The sequence below is a fragment of the Pleurodeles waltl genome, chromosome 2_2, assembly GCF_031143425.1.
Source record: "Pleurodeles waltl isolate 20211129_DDA chromosome 2_2, aPleWal1.hap1.20221129, whole genome shotgun sequence".
In the NCBI taxonomy this organism is placed as follows: Eukaryota; Metazoa; Chordata; class Amphibia; order Caudata; family Salamandridae; genus Pleurodeles; species Pleurodeles waltl.
In genome coordinates, this window is record NC_090439.1 from 786,784,662 (window position 1) to 786,801,247 (window position 16,586).

Below are 16,586 nucleotides of genomic sequence, written 5' to 3' on the forward strand. Positions count from 1 at the left end.
CCATGCCCACAACCAATGAGCAACAGTGGCTGCCCATGGTAGGGTGGGTGTTGGGGGGGCTAGGGGGACTGTAAAGCAAACTAATGTATTATTGACACTCCCTATTCCTTCACTTCATGCAACTGAGCAAACACTTGGCTATGAACAACTCTTGGCAAGAATGCATGCCTCTGCTGTCTGTGTTGCACACGTCCTAAACATGAACTGCTGAAATGGAGATCAGATTACATTTTTGCCCAGGCAAGGGAGAATTATCTGAGATCCTGGAGAGGGCTGCTTATCTTGTTCTTCCAAACACCCTCCACTTTTGTTTCTTTCCCATCCTATTGTCTATTCACCAGAACTTCCCTGTTCTCTGAAAATGAGGGCAACCAAGGCTAGATGATGGACTTCTAACTCCACTCCTATTGGATGTGAGGCTTTGAATTGGGGTCCAAGTACCCTACATCCGATGGACCCCAGGTATCAGTTGTAACTTTGGCTGGAGAGGGCAGGGATAAAAGTACCCCTTCAAAAGATTGTCAAGCCACCATTTTAAGTCTTGCGCAGAATTGGATGTTGGAGTTCTGAGATTGAGGTCGGTGTGAAGCAGCTCAGAATGTATGTAGTATTCCTATTCCGATAATACCTGGCACATGGAGCCTGGAAGTGTTCCACTAGAGTAGAAATCCCCCTTCCACCACCCCACCCACCTCCGCCCCAAAGCTTCCAGTAATTCTTCTGAATCTATAGCCATGAGTCTGCTGTCAGCTGTTTTGGCCAGAAGATTCAAAATAGCAGTTTGAATGTTGGCAAGCTTCTCCATTGGGAGGGAGACTACGTCTGTTAGTTTTAAACTTTGCACGAGTGAAGCATCTGCCCTGACAGTGGATCAGCCCTGACCTTTCCCAGTTAATTAGGACCTTGTGCCTTATTACTACAAGAAGTAGCCCCTCTTGCATGATAGTGAGTCGATCAGTCTTCCAGATCAGGAAGATCCCTCCCTGATACAGCAGCGCCATCAGTGGTGGTAACACCTTTGAGAAGACTCTGCTGATTTCTGTCCTGTTAGCTTTTGGGAGAGCCCTGCTGCTGCCTCTTGCTTACACTTATCGACTTGTAAACTAAGCCCCAGCTGGATGCCATTCTGACCTGTCTGGTGAAGCTACGTGCAGCAAAGCGCTCCCGTGGCTTCATCCAGCACATGGTTGTGTCCCAAGGGAGAGATCCCTCTCAACCACGGCTCTGCACACGGGTGCATAAGTGAAAACAAGTGGAGACAAGCAGGAATCCGTGGTTGTGGGGGAGAAAAGAGGAGGGTGGGTTAAGGAAAGAGGAAGGCGCTGCTTCTATTCACATCTACGAGTGAAGACTTGTCTCTTCACATAAGGATTTCGAGGGAAGGCGGGGTGAAGTGGTAATAGATTGTTGGTCTTTGCATTGTTTATCATAATGAGTGTAGTGTAGTGTTCTGCTGGACACATTCTAGTGTTTATGCCAGCCACTCAGCTGAGGGCTGGTCTTACATGCACCCCACACAACACAGGTGTCACCAGTCAGGTGACCCTGCCAATAAAAGGGGCCGGGCGCACATGCCCGCGGCCAGTTCTATCATGCTACTGAGTCTGTGTCCCTTAATTGAGTAGCATGAGGGCCGAGGGCCTAGGGCCTCAGTACTACAATGGCGACGAGGATGGGATGTGCTCCTGTATGTGGTTCCTCTGTGACGCATTTGCTGGGCCTGCGATAGGCCGGCACAATCCACATAGTCACGTGGCAGCCTGCCAAAGGGCCTAGAGGAGACTCCTGTTCAATGGAGGTCTAGTACGAGAGGGAAGACTGCCGTTGGACTCCCATGTGCACCAGGCCATCACGTCATGTGCAGTCTTAGGAGGTGGACCATCTCCAGAGCCGGAATGCTGTCCAGAACTGTGTACAGTGGACTCCCCACTGCACCCGCATCAGAAGTTGTATATAGACTTTGAGTTGTACGTAGACTTGGACAATGTGAGCCAAGGTGGGACTGGACCGACAATATCCAGTGAACTGTGAGGTCGTGGAAAAGCGACTGAAGTATCTGAAAGTCATCTGCACCGCTGTTTGTGTCCAGCGCAGTCTGGTTGAACAACGGAGGCGTGCTTTGATGCCGAGTGCCCAGCTGCACCTGTTCCGTGCCGCAGCTCAGACGAGACTGCATACATAAATTTTGTGTCTTTGTTTCTCTCCCACAGTTTGGAACTTGTTGTTTTGTTCTACAATAATGTTTGGGAGGGATGTAGTGTCCTGCTGGACACGTTCTAGTGTTTATGCCAGCCACTTGCCTGAGGGCTGGTCCTACATGCACCCCACACCCACCCAACACAGGCGTCACCAGTCAGGTGACCCTGCCAATAAAAGGTGCCGGGTGCACGTGCCTGCAGCCAGTTCTCTCATGCTACTGAGTCTGTGTCCCTTATTTGAGTAGCATGAGGGCCTAGGGCCCCAATGCTACACAGAGTACATTGAAATTGATTTAAGATGCTAAACCAAGGCCTAGTGAAATCAAAGTGAGCAGTTAATGTCTGTTAATTCTGTAATCCAAATTGTATTAATAGTTTGAGGGATCAAACTATATTCCAAAGACTTCAGACCAAAATTGTGTTGCCCCTGTGTTAGCAGTGTCTTTCCCACATCTATTACTGGAATGACGACCGTTGGTAGGGAAGAGCGGCTGTATCCAGAGAGATCACTCAGCAAGCTATAAAGACTACAAGGAATTGCTGATGGTCTTTTCCTACTTTAACATTGATTCACTACCTGCCATGAAGCAAAACATTGCCTTCAAAATACTGGTGCCAAAGTATTGCAAGACACACCCTTGGACTGGCTCTTTAAACTATTCCCTTTATACCACCCAGTCGGTGCCTATGATGGGCCTGCCTCCACCATCTCACTGCCCTCACGTAGGCTAATTTAGTTTAAGGGGGAGTTGGAGAAATCTCTGTACCATGAAGGCTACTAAGTTTGGAATTTTCTCCCTGTGTATATCTGCACCAAGCCCGTATCTTTCTTCTGAAAGAGTCTGAAACCACCTCCTTTGTTCCTTTAAGCATTTAACCCAAATTGTCATTCCAAATGTATGTGGTGTATGGATGTTCCGAAGTAGTTTGCATTGAATTTGGTGCATGGAAGGTTTGATGTGGAAATGAGCAGAGGTTGGATGGAATTGGTGAATGAGGATTTTCAAGCACGGATACAAGGTAAGTGCAGAAAATAGTCTATTTAAGGAGAGGGCATTTTGAATTGGAAACATATTTATTTAAACCATTTTAGTGGGACCACTGCCTGCCCTGGAAAAAATTTTTCGCTGCCATTCACAAAGGGGAAAGGGTCCCTGGGGACCCCTTCCCTTTTGCGAATGGGTTAGCACCAATTTAAGACTGGTGCTAACTTCGATTGTTTTGTGACCACATTTGTGGACACAAAACAATCATACATCAGACTACGACTCACAATTAGGAAGGGAACGCCCCTTCCTAATTGCGACTCGCAAACCCTTTTTGTGATTCAGTAAAGAGATTACCGAATCGCAAAAATAAGTCTGTCATGCAAAATGCTTTTTTCTCGTCGCATAACGCCCGATTGGATGAGAAAAAAGGTACGTACATGTGGCCCCAAGTTTCTAAAACATCAATCTGCTGGTTAATTTGTTGCTTTCAATAAAGTTGTAAATAACCACTATGCATCCCCGCCCCTTATTCCTAACAACCAAGGGAACACACCACTCAGTATGTAATTCATAAGCAAATTATAGAAAATTCTACTAGTATCACAAAGCCCCTTCCCTCAATCACAAATCCAGTTATAGATGGTGTATTGAAAAATTGCAGGAAATAAGCAGCAGCTACTATACAACAGGAGTCCCGGTAGTTAACATTTATGTTAGAAAACCAAGCAACTCTACGGAGAGCGTTCATCATCTTTAGCATGCATCTTTAGAGTTTTAAGCATTTCATCCCAATATCAATAAAATATTTCCCCCAATCCTGCCCGTTCTTCCCTTACTTTCTGCCCGACCCATTTATAGATACATTTAGCAAATGTCTTAATTGAATGAGATTGCTTTCCCCTCCCTCCCCCAGATCATTGTGGCACTGCGCTTTGCTAAGAGTAAAAGGTGGTCTAGAGCTGTCTGCTTTGTCTGCCTGAGGGTGTGAGAAAAGGCTGAATACATAGGCCTCAAGGGTATTGAGATCCCTGCTTCTTGTGATTTGGGTTAATACTGCAATGACTCAATCTATTAGGATGTATGCGAGCTCGAAGCTCTTAAATAAACAGCCTGCCTCATCACTGTATCATTCTGGGCAACGTGAGGGGGGGAGGGGCGGGAAGTTTAGATCATTTAAGAATGTTAAATTGTATAAATTTCAATTTCGCATTGCACAGTGCTTTGCCTGGGTAGATGAGGATTTTCCGTCATTCCATTCTCTGGCTATGAAAGTGTCCCACTGTTTGTGGAGCTTGACCCGTCACTGGTCTATGCGACGTAGAGGAGTCCTGTAGAGCCATCTATGTGTAGTGTTAGACTTGGTGCACAGGTGCGTTCAGTGTTCCAATATGCCCACCTCACGGAGCACACATTTGATCCGCCCTAAGGTAAGGAACTGTCCCCAGAAATGTTTTGAGAATTTACAACAGTGGTTATTAACCCCTGGTCTGGGGACACCTGCAGGTCTGAATGCCTACTCCAGGGTCTGTGACGGCTCAGAAAAGTAAATACATAGAATAACATGCATATAATAAAAGAAGAATCGTTAAAAATGAACATTTTAAAACATTCTGCAAATCATTTGTGTGTTTGTTTGAATGCTTGCCTCCCTATAATTTTGTGGTTTAAATGATCAAAATGGCTTATACTGGGGTCTCTGGATTCCAATAATGACTCAGTGGGGATCCTCTAATTCCACTGACTCACTGAGGGTCACTGAATTCCATTAAAGAATCAGTGGGAGACCCCGGATTCCAGTAATCATTAAGTGGGGGTTCACAGAAGTCAAAAGGTTAAGAACCACTGCTCTACAAGAGTTTCAAAGTCCAGTGGAATCTCATTTACAAATAAATTCCCAGTTGTGGCCACCCCGCTTCTCAGTCCACTTTGGGAGCAGGTGTTCCCTAAACCATCCCATGTGCATGGGTAGACTAGTTACTGGAGGCATAAGGAAGTATGTTTTTCAAGAGTAGCTACGTTTCTGGTCTGCCAATGCTGTGCGCAGTAGGGTGGATGGTTGAATTTGCAATCGTTTCATAGGAGACATTAGTCTCTGCAAAGTGCCATTGTTATATCTATTCTCTAGGAGGCCTGTCTCATACAATGAACGAACAAAAAGCTACCTGGATACTCACTTCAAATGCACAGTGAGGTGGTAGTTTTCCATATCTGGGAGTCCCAGTCCTCCTGCTGTTGTAGGCAGCTTTGGGGTAGAGATAGCAACTTGATGTTGATTTTCAGCCCATGCCAACCCTCTGAGTATTCGGTTTGATAATTGAAAAAGTAAGGCTCCCAAAATAATACAGGAAGTGCCACCATTTTAATGACCGCTGTGTGACCCATGACGGACAATGGCAAGAAGACCAAAATGCAAGCTGTGACCTAAAAATTCATACCACTTTGTCAGCATGGATATCAGCCGTGTGGAATATTTTGATTCCCAATACGTTGTGGTCTCCTATGTTAGCCTTCCAGCACAATCCAATGTAGTGGGATAAACCCTGGATTTAAAGGAAAAATGCATGATTTTAACTAATAGACATGAATGCCAAAAAGGCTCCAAATGCATGAAGTGTCTGCGCTACGAGATTGAGGTCTGCAGTGTCATCCTTCGCTTAAATCATGATATTATCAGAATATATGGAGACCACATCTCTGGTATCCTGCAATGGAACCCCGTACTGAACACCTAATTGTCAAAGTCAGGCAGCCAATTGGTCGATGGCCATGGAGTTTATAGAGAACCTGTATCTAATGGTGCATGTGCACAGCTACAGGTATACTGAGTTTAAGGAATCAAATGCTTCAAAAGGTCAAGAGCCGCACAGGTGAGCTTGCAGCTTGACATGACTGCCACACTCTTTCAGAGCTCTATGTTGGCCCCCGCATAATCCTTCATAGTGGCTATGTTGAAATCCTGCTTCTTGGCTTACCACCCTCCAGGAACGACTGTCCCCCGGGAGTCCCATCGCAGTTCAATTTGAGAGCCATCCCAGCACCAAGAGGAAGGGTACACCAGGGTGTGATTGGTGACTGGCGGAAGCTTCCACAGTTACCATCGTGCAGCTGCATACATGACTGTGGTTTGGCAGACAGGGCCATGAAAATGAGCTGGGATTGCCCAGTCACAGTGTCGGAGTGGGCATTGCTGTCTCTTTGATGTTCCTGGAGGAAGTGACATGGAAACCTAATTTGATGGCCCACTGCTGGGGAGTAGGAGACTGCCCAACCTCCCTAGCATCTTGTGAACAGCCTGTGCAGTATTTGTGAGGACCAAAGTAAAGCCACATTGCCAATGAGCCTGCTGGAAACATCTAAGATGGGATTCAGCTAGCTTGAGCTGGCATACCCTATAGCGAGGCATGCAGGGAAACTGCTGGGTCTGGCCTCTACACTCCCTGGTTTTGCCTGCTGGGGCCCATTAAGATCGTGCTTTTGAAGTACCATGTTGGTAAGGCTGTTTGTGAGGTGTCCCCTTTTGGGACATGAGCGAGAATGTTTTAAGACGATCAGCTGGAGGATGTAGACTATGTGCTGCTCCTGAGAGCCTTGTTCCAACTGTGCACATCGAAGGTCCCCTGATCAACTTGATCTTCCCTTGGACTTGCTATGCCTGATTGCTTTCAATATTTCTGTTCAAAAGAAGGGGTTCATCTCTTGGCCTTTGAGGTGGGTTGTCTGGAAATGAAGTGACCTAATAAGACTAGGGCAGCACCTCGGTTGTTGACCAGGAATGTCGTCTAGGCCCTACTGTAAGGTTGAGGCCGGGGGTGAGGTTAGTTTCAGAAATCGGACCACTTCTTCCCAATCTGACATGCAGGGAAAGATTCATAAGCACTCCTGGGCACCTGGCACCCAGCCAAACTATGGTCGGGAGGTGGTTGCACCTTCAAAAGGGCGACTCTAATGGAGAAGCCTCTAAAACACTGATTCTATACGTCATCTGAGAGTCCAGGGAGGCGCTGGAGTTTCTTAGAAGAGAAGTGGGCACAGAGATCTTGCTGCTCAGGCAAGATATCATAATCCTGTCAGACCCCACCACTGAGGGGGCAATGCATCTCAGTGGTTGAGCATGAAGTCCAGTTGCTTGCAAAAGAGGTGTTTTGCATTTGTGGGATTTTAACTGATTTGATGAAAAGGGCCAAAGATGTGGAGGGCTGCTCCCGGTGTAATAACTTACAAGTGATTAGGATGCTGAGGGTACTAAGCCGGAACAATTCTTGGTGGAGTGATTCAGACCTTGGGCCCAGAGTCTGATCTTTCCCCTTGTTTTATCCTGAAGAGAGCTCAGAGAGCACTAACTCCAAAGCATCACCCAGGCACACCCTCACAACCCGTGATAATGCGAATACAGAACTACCATGACAAGTATGTTATACTAAGTGTCAATTGTTCTGGACTACATGGTGCAAGTGCAACAACTGCTCAAGACCTGCATGCTAGGTAGTCCTCCTTTTTTGAGACCCCTGAAAGTGTCTGGGAATGTGTTGAGGAATATACATTGTTAACTGTTAGGAGGGGAGCCCTGTAGGGTGACCCATCAACTGAGGCAGTCAGAAGTTGGCACACAAAGAGTCAATGATGCAGGAAATGTAGTTGCACCAAACCAAGGAAGACAAGTACAATCCCAAATGAGGAGGAGATGGTCAGGCACTAGGGAAGATGATACCCCACGTATCCAGACTACTTGGCTTGTCTACTTGGTCATTGCTGTTCAAAGGCATCCGGATCCCTTACACCTGACTTTCGGGGGTGTGGAGACTACTTGATGATGATGCCACCGAAAGTACAAGTTGTTACAAAAAGGGGGCTAACGCTTGCATCAATGTATATGCACATAGCTGATTGTTTGGTTGACAGATGCTTCCCTTGGTTAAGTGTAGGGTCAGAGGAGTTGGGTGTAAGTTGGGTCATTGTTGTTGCTTGTTAGGTCTCTTCTTTTACCACACTGCTTGGCATGAAAGATGTAAAGACATGGCATAACACAGAACCAGAGATTACAAGGTACTAAGATAATTTCCTTGAATGTAAATGGGCTCACTAATAAATTCAACTGGGGCGGTCCTTCAGTATATTAGGAAGAGGGATCTGGATGCCCTCTGGCTGCAAGGGACTCATCTCCTAGGCTCTAATTATTCATTCCTATGGAAACCTGGCTACACCTGAATATTCCATAGAAGGTTCACTTAAAATTCTAGGGGTGAATGGGGAGCTATACTGTCGCTTAAAACCTTTTCCATGGGAGTCAAAGAAGTTTATAAAGACTCCTTGGGCCCCTGGTAGTGATAACAGGTTTAATAGATGGGAAAACTTGGAATGTGGTTTAGCTTGTATGTAGTGCCAGCCCTGAATGTAGATACTTTGCAGGGTTTTTCTGGGCTGTTGCTAAAACCTCTATTGAGAAAGCTAATTATGCGAGGAGATTTCAATGCTGTAATGTCTCCAGGATTGGATAGCACTGGTTCACCTACACATGCAAGGGTTACAACCGTCCCCAAGTGGGCAGAATCAATGGGTTTCACATATTATTCCTACACACAAAAAACACAGTCTAGGGTAGTTATCTTTTTATGCCCACAGCAGACCTTGGAGGGGTGGGGATAACTGTATAGTGCCCAGATGATCATTCCTCACTGAAAGGGACCCTGTTCAAAGATATCAGAAGCTGGCTAGGAGGATGATGGTGGCTCAGTACTTGGCTCCCACAGGACAAAAACTTTGCTGAACATGATTGAGAAAAATGTAGATACATACTTGGAAACTAATAAAGAATCGGAGACCTATAGGGCCACACCATTGGAAGCGCTCAAAGTGATGATACTGCACAAGATACTCTCCTGTACAGCCAAACATAAAATGAGTGGAGACAGAAAGGTCAATGAGCTAGAATGACAGTTGGCTGAGTTAAAGGAATCTCTGGCCTAATTCCCCAGGCCCAAAAATGCTGAACTGGTTGGGTACAGCAAGGGTGGGTTCAAGGGTAAACTTTTAGATCTGGCAAAGGCGGCGTGACTAGCACTGGAACATAAAATATGAGGGTGGAGATAATGTGGGAAAACGTATACACTGGAAGGAGGCTCAATTTGTAGTCCAAATCGCAGGTCTGCACCAAAGGCCAATAATAGACTGCTTAGGCATTGTTAATGCTTTTGCCAGCTATTATGCACAACTCTAAACCTAGTAAGTTCCTTGCAGGATTGAGAGAGAGAGGTCCATCCTGAATGATCTCCCAATACAAGATGAAGACAGAGGGCCCTTACATCTCCCTGCAGCCGAAGAAGAGCGTTGTTGTTCATGTGAGATATGGCAACAGGAAAAACTTTAGGTCCGAACAGCTTCCCAGCTGAATTCTTTCAGAAGTATGCCTCTACACTCACCCCAATATGAAAGTGATGTACAAGGCGATACTCCAGAATGGCTAACTGTCCTAAAACATGTGCAAAGTGAGTGTTATTCAAAAACTCATAAAAGAGCCTTCTGAGTGTGCTTCCCATAGGCCGATCTCGGTGATAAATGTGGAAGCGAAGAACCTCACTAAAATGTTAGTGAATAGATTGTTAAGGCAATATGCACCCTGGTCCACTAGGATAAAAAATGTATTCACACCCAAGAGGGGAGCAAGGTATTGCTTAAGAAGGCTGCACATAGCCCTGGCCCACAAGGAGCATCTGCAAGACCTCTGCTGCCCTGATTGTGAGAAGGCCTTTGACTGTGGGATGGCCTCAATTGATTGAAGAGCTTGAGCACATGAATTTAGGCCCCATGTTCAGATAGGATGTAAAATTGCTCTACACGTCTCTCTGGGCTGGAGTCAGAGTTAACAGGGTCCTTTTGGATGCGTTTCATATTCGGCGTGGTTTAAAGCAGGGATGTCCACTGTCTCTCTTACCTTTTCTACTAGCTATTGAGCCCTTAACGATTTGGGTGTGAATTGATTCTCAGTACTGAGAAATCTGCTTTGTTGGTGATCATAAAGATCGCATTGCACTTTACACAGATGATGTCCTGTTATATGCTAGTATGGCCCTTTTCATGGTCCCCAGGATTCTTCACATGCTGGAGGACCTTTATTGTGCTTCAAGCTTCCAGGTCAAATGGGGAAAGTACACAATAGTGCCTCTGCAGTGGAACATGCCTTTAGACACATGTAATTTGGACTGTGCACCAGGAGTGCAGTCCGCGTTTAAACAGCTTGTCATGTATATAACAAGAGACCCAACAAGATAGTATGAACTGAACAGTATTCCAATACTCCGAAAACTCAGATTCCACATGGAAAGGACTACTAAATGGACTGCAAAATTACTCTTTCGCAACAGATTCCTTACTTCATTGCAACCAGAAATCACTAGCTGCATTTGGGTAGGAGATGTTAAAAGAGTATCCTTCACTAGGTGTGCGCAATCTCCCTATGAGGGGGCCCTGCGAATTGCTGATATTAGGCTTTATTACTGGACTGCTCACTTAATTTTTAATAAATGACTGTTTCTTTGCCAATAGAGCTGGCCCAGCTATTCGCCTTGAGATGGAAACCCTGGGGTTATCCAACTTTTTGTATGGGGAATAGGATCATCCCGGTCCTTCCATCGGTCTCCAGGCTTCCGATATACAGATGGCAACAGGCGCTGAAGAAGATGGGCTGGAAAAAGCCGATAACCAGGGAAACACCCTTATTGTAATTGACATGTTATTTGGGACGCATTGCGATTTCCGAGGTGGGCGACATATGGGAGTCTCACCATAGGAAGTTCTCCGAGCAATTACAGACAGAATTCCAACAGCATAATTCACAGCTTTTTAGATATCGACAACTTCAGCATGCTTTGAACAATTATGTGGACAAATTGACTATGGTTCCCGAATTTAAGCCACTTGATTAAATATGAGTGCTAGGCAAACTAGAGAGAAGGGGCATCTTCCAAATGGACAGGGTGCTGCACATAAACATGCTTGATCCCCTCCAATCTACCAGAGTGAAGTGGGAACTAGACTTGGGCCCCCTGGATGAAGACAAGTGTGTTGAGGCTCAGATGACCATCCATTATTTGGTCATACTGGCCAGTCTGCATCTAGTACACTGTACGTATTTCCATAGAATATAATATATGACATTGTGGCTGTTTAAAGTGGGGAAATGTAACAATGACCTATGTCTTAGATGACACTCATATATGGGCACCTTCATCCACATACTGTGTGAATGCCCAGTGAACCAGGTATTTTGGTCAAGAATGTCCTTAAACAAATCAGCGGGAGTCCACTGGCCATTGATCCCATGGTTGATGAGGATGGAGATCTGGCTTGGGGAAGATTTGTATTCATGGGTCTAGTACTTGCTAAAAGAGAGAGAGATATTGCAGAGTCCCCACTGCCCCACCTTTTGCGGAATGGTATAGTGACATGGACATGTGCAGGTGGCCAAGGAATCAGTATATAAAGCTAGAGGCATACATATATTTGTGGAGGGTGGCTGAATCAACTTCACTCTACAGATGGGGAGTGTTAGTCTTGCAATGTAAGACTACAAGAGTATGTTCGTGCCCATTGAGATTTACTCTTGTACTTTGTTTTCATTTTGTCCTGTGGAGCAAACTGGTAATTCCTCAATTGAACAATATCTGATCCACATCCCAGCTCAACAATATCCAATTTTTAAATTAAGAATAGATATAACACCCTAAAATCAAGAGGCCTCAGTGAATCAACAAAACCTACAGGCCCCTAGGGTGGAGGAAGCATAGGGCAAACACAACGCTGTTGCAAGATATCATCAGCAGTAACATCAGTGGTAATGAAACACTGGCCACACTTCACAATTCTAACATCCCTCAGCCCTTGAAACATGCTGAGATACCTGAAGATGTAGGGAAGTTAGCTAAAAATCAGGCACAAGACAGCACCTACTGGACCAAATCTCTTTGTGGAGTCATAGAAATTTAACAATAAGGTATTCTCAGCTCTTGATTACTGAAATACAGGAGCTAAAAGCCACACAAGCAGAGTTGGCAAGTGGGCTACAGCTAAAATTGGATGTGATAGACAAATGATTGCAAGATTTAAATGCACACTGTGAAGAAGTTGAGCAGTGAGCTTCAGCTCTAGAATATGTACCAGCAGTTCAGTCTGAGGCATTTCTGTAGCTTCAGAAAGAGATGAAGAGCATCAATTTTAAATTGGAGGACCTCGAAAACTGTTGCAGTGGTCCAATTTATGGCAGGTGGGGTGCCTGAATAAGAGAATAAGGGTATGATTGATAATCTATCTACTTTGATCTCAACCAATGTTCTTAAAGAACCTCAGACAGACTTGCCAATCGCTGTAGATCATATGGTGCATTTTGCACAGCTAAAAGAGAGGAGGAAACCCCAGACTCTCTTGAAATCGTCAAGATTTCAGAATTTGAGAAAAAATTTACAAGTGGCAATCCAACTTAAACCATAAAGGTTAACAATGTTTCTTTCTTTTAAAATTTTCACTGACATCTCTTTTGAGACCTCTAGATGCCAGTGGGAATTTAAGCAACTAATTGAATAATTCAAAGTAACTGGGCACAGGCACAAATTATTCAACCAGCGAAATTCAAGGTGGAGTGTTCAGGTCAACTCTACACCTTCTCCGGAATGTCAGAGGCTAAAAACCTACTGACTACGAGACAGAATTCTAACTCTCAGGATTAAAAGTCGAACACTGGGTCACCAATGGTGCAAAGTGAGTGCACCAGTTACACGTTTGGTTCGGATGAAGTTAGCTTGCAGGGGCTGTGCACATTAATGGGCTCAAATGGGTTCTGTGAGAGGGGCAGGTGTTGGGAAAGAGTAGCACAGGGTGGAGCAATAGAAGGTTTTGTAATAGAGGGAGGGAAAAAACAGAAAGGTCAAACTTCACAGCAGGAAGGAAGATTGGTGGAAATTGCCCTTAACACGATTCAATATTTGGTTTATACCTTGAGCATCAGTGTTGGTAGGAACCACAATTGATTTATGGATAAATTAATAGTCACTAGTTTTAAAGTATAGGACTGTAAGTTTTTATATGGCTAGGAGAAGAAGTCACTGTTTTGTTTTGATGCAGCTTAAAAACTGATAATGGGTAAGGGTTTATATTAAGTATGCAGTTACCTTTCAAAAAAATTCAAATGTGAAGTTACCTTTCAATAAAAAATCAGATTCTTTACAATTGCCCACCAAGCAAAGCACTGGTCAGTTGTAGAATGACAGCCCAAATGCCACCGTGCTCCAAAGGCAATAAATTATACCCCATTACCCAGTACTTAAGGTGGATCAACAGACTATTTGAAAAGATCTTCTAAACAACATCAAGATGGCTGATTAGCATATCATTTGTAAGGATTTTCCCATCACCTTTCTTCAAGAATGGCATTATAATTGAACCAGTCCAAGATTCAGGGGTAATTGCTGATTTGTGATCCACTGAAATAATAGCTGGAGGTTAGTACCCTACCCATCAATATTTGACTTCTTTTTATAATCACTGGAAAATTATCCAGTCCAGAAACTCTTCTCAATCTAAAAGCTGGTATTGTTTCCTTTGTATCTTCAAGCAGAATAAATTTATTATATTATTATCGGTTCTATATAGATTTTCTAATACATGTAATAGAAATTAATCATAAAGGTTGCTTACATGTGATACCCATTCACTTTTGGCTGTGATATAGGATTGGGCAACAGTATTTACATCATGTTCATTATTTACCAATCCACAACCTTTCGTGTCCTCTACCTGTATTGCCTCCAGCATTTAATTCCAGCGATTATTATAGAACATCTTTTTCTTATTTATAACAACTCACTCATACTAGCTTTTACACATTTATTCTGGATGGATATCACTTATGCCTCTCTTGCTAAGTGCTGCTTTTCTGGAGCCATGTTTTGTGTTCTCTGCATCAAACCAGCCCTTTGATATATTGTGCCAATTATTGTTACCTGCCATACTAATTGTGTTTGCTGGTATTTGTAGTCCTGCAGGCATGTTGTCGGTTAGGGAGGGAAACAGGCTAATTTGTCCCTTTAGGAGAACAAACTGCTATTTGGCTCAGAAGTTAATTGGATTTATACCAGTACCTGCAATTGTCTTGAGCTAAGTTGCATATTTAATCTTCTTGGGAAATCTATTTCTAATATTAATACCTTGTCAATTGATGATCCTCATTTAAAAAATCATGTGCACTGTAATACCCAATGATCACTGCCTTCATGCTTCTTAAATTGGAATCCCAAACAAATTGAAAAGCATCAAGAGGGACAAACACATAATCAATAGGGCAGAGATGTAAGCCGAATCACAAGGTTTCTGCAGCTGCTTATCAGACATTTAAGTGCTCATTTTGACTTCGGTGGTCTTTTAGTAAGACCGCCGAAGCAGTGGGCACCAAAAGACCACCATATTCTAATGTTGTGCCAATTTCCACCTGGTTTTGGGTGGAAATCTGCCACCACCGGCCTGGCCGATGCCGTAATGGAGGCAGTTTCCACCACTGGCACCGCCACACCAGCGGGACTCTACCCACTGTATTACGACCCGTATTATGGCTCAGTCGTTACCTGCTTGGCGGTGTGGTGCCGGTGGTGGAAAGTGCAGGGACCCACTACCTCCTGGACGACCACCTCGTCAAAACAGGTAAATTGATCATCTGAATGGGGGGGTGCAAGGGTGGGGCATGTTGTGGGAATGTGAGTGGTGTGTGCGTTTGCATATGAATGCAGGGGGAGGGGGCATCTGTGTGTGTGTGTGTGTGTGTGTGTGTGTGAGTAAGTTCGTGGATGTTTGTGTGAATACAGGGGGTGTCTCTGTGTGTGTGTGTAAGTGCGTGTATGCCAAGGGTAGGAAGAGGGGCGTCTGTGTGTGTGTGAGTGCGTGTGTGTTTGTGTGAATGCAGGGGGCAGAGGGGGTGTATGTCTGAGTGCGTGCATACGAGTGGATGTGTATGTTTGAGGACGTGTGAGCGAGTGAATGGGTGCATCTGGTGAGTGTTTGGGTGCGAGTGTGGGGGGTTGGTCATAAGTGTATGCGTGGCTGAGTGGGGGTGCGAGAATGTTGGTGTGTGGTCATGTGGGGGTGTTTCTGCCGGTGACAGGAATGGATATTCCTGTTGCTGGCTGCTTGTCCGCCAGAATTTTCGAAGCAGTGCAACCGCCACGAAAATGCTGGTCAGTCTGCCGAGTCACAATGCTGATGGTGGTATTGTGGCTACCACCGGGCCAGAGGTCCTCACCTCTGGCCCGGCGGTCCAACCGCTCTGGCGGTACTGGCGGCATTTCGGTGGTTTGGCTTCGGCCAATCCACCAAAGTCATAATATGGAGGTCTTTTCTGCCAGGCTAGTGACGGTAAGACCGCCACCATGAGTCTGGCGGTCCAAGGACCTCCAGACTCGAAATGTGCGCCTTAGTCCTATCAGTCCATTTCATCCTAGCCATTCACACATATAGCTCTATTCATTTGAATGATGTACTGCCAGAAATGTGGCATAGGAAACATTATGTTATTCAAGAAGATCTTTTAATGCTTCATCCTATTTCATTAGGTCGATTTTCAGATTAAAATCCCCCCTGTAATAGGAATACCTTGCTCATATTATAATCATAGCAAGGAAAATGTAGCTCCAAGCTTATCCAGGAAAACTTTCAAATTAGATTTTAACTCCATGTGTTAATAAGTATTTTTTTTTTAATTAAAATTACACATGGATCATTTCCCTTATGCATCTCAACAACTGTCATTTGAGACAACTTGCTATCCAAATCAATATGTATTAAGTCAATCAAACGGACCCACCTTTGCACTTTGGTGAAAGCCATAAATGTTCTAACTATAAAAGTTTAGGTTGCAAGAGGGCTTTAGTTCCTATGCCAATAGATCACGAGACCGGGGATGAGCATTGACATGATCTGATAATAATGAATAACGGTTATTCTTATCAAATAATTTGGGGGGATTCTTATTTGAATAAAATTTATCGGTTAAATGATTCATAAGTTCTCTTGGTTTGTAGATGACTGAGTCCTAGAGTGACCTGATTGTTCTACTACAGGCGAGGATTATTTATTACTTGTTATGAATACAAACATTCTCGGTTGTCAATAAAGTCTCTATTTTGGAATAGCCCATGGGCACCTTGACTATTTAGCTAAAGGACTTCTGTAGACAATCTTATGATTTAAGCAAGAGTGTTTAAGCCCTGCCCTGCTTTGCAAATTAAATATACTGTGGAGGATGACGTAAAGTCCACTTGTTGCTTCCCTGCCTTCTTCTGTTTCAAGGAAGCCCATGACTTTCAGATTAGTTATGTTAAAGTCCAATAGACCAGGGGTTTATTTGACACAGAAAGAAGCTTCA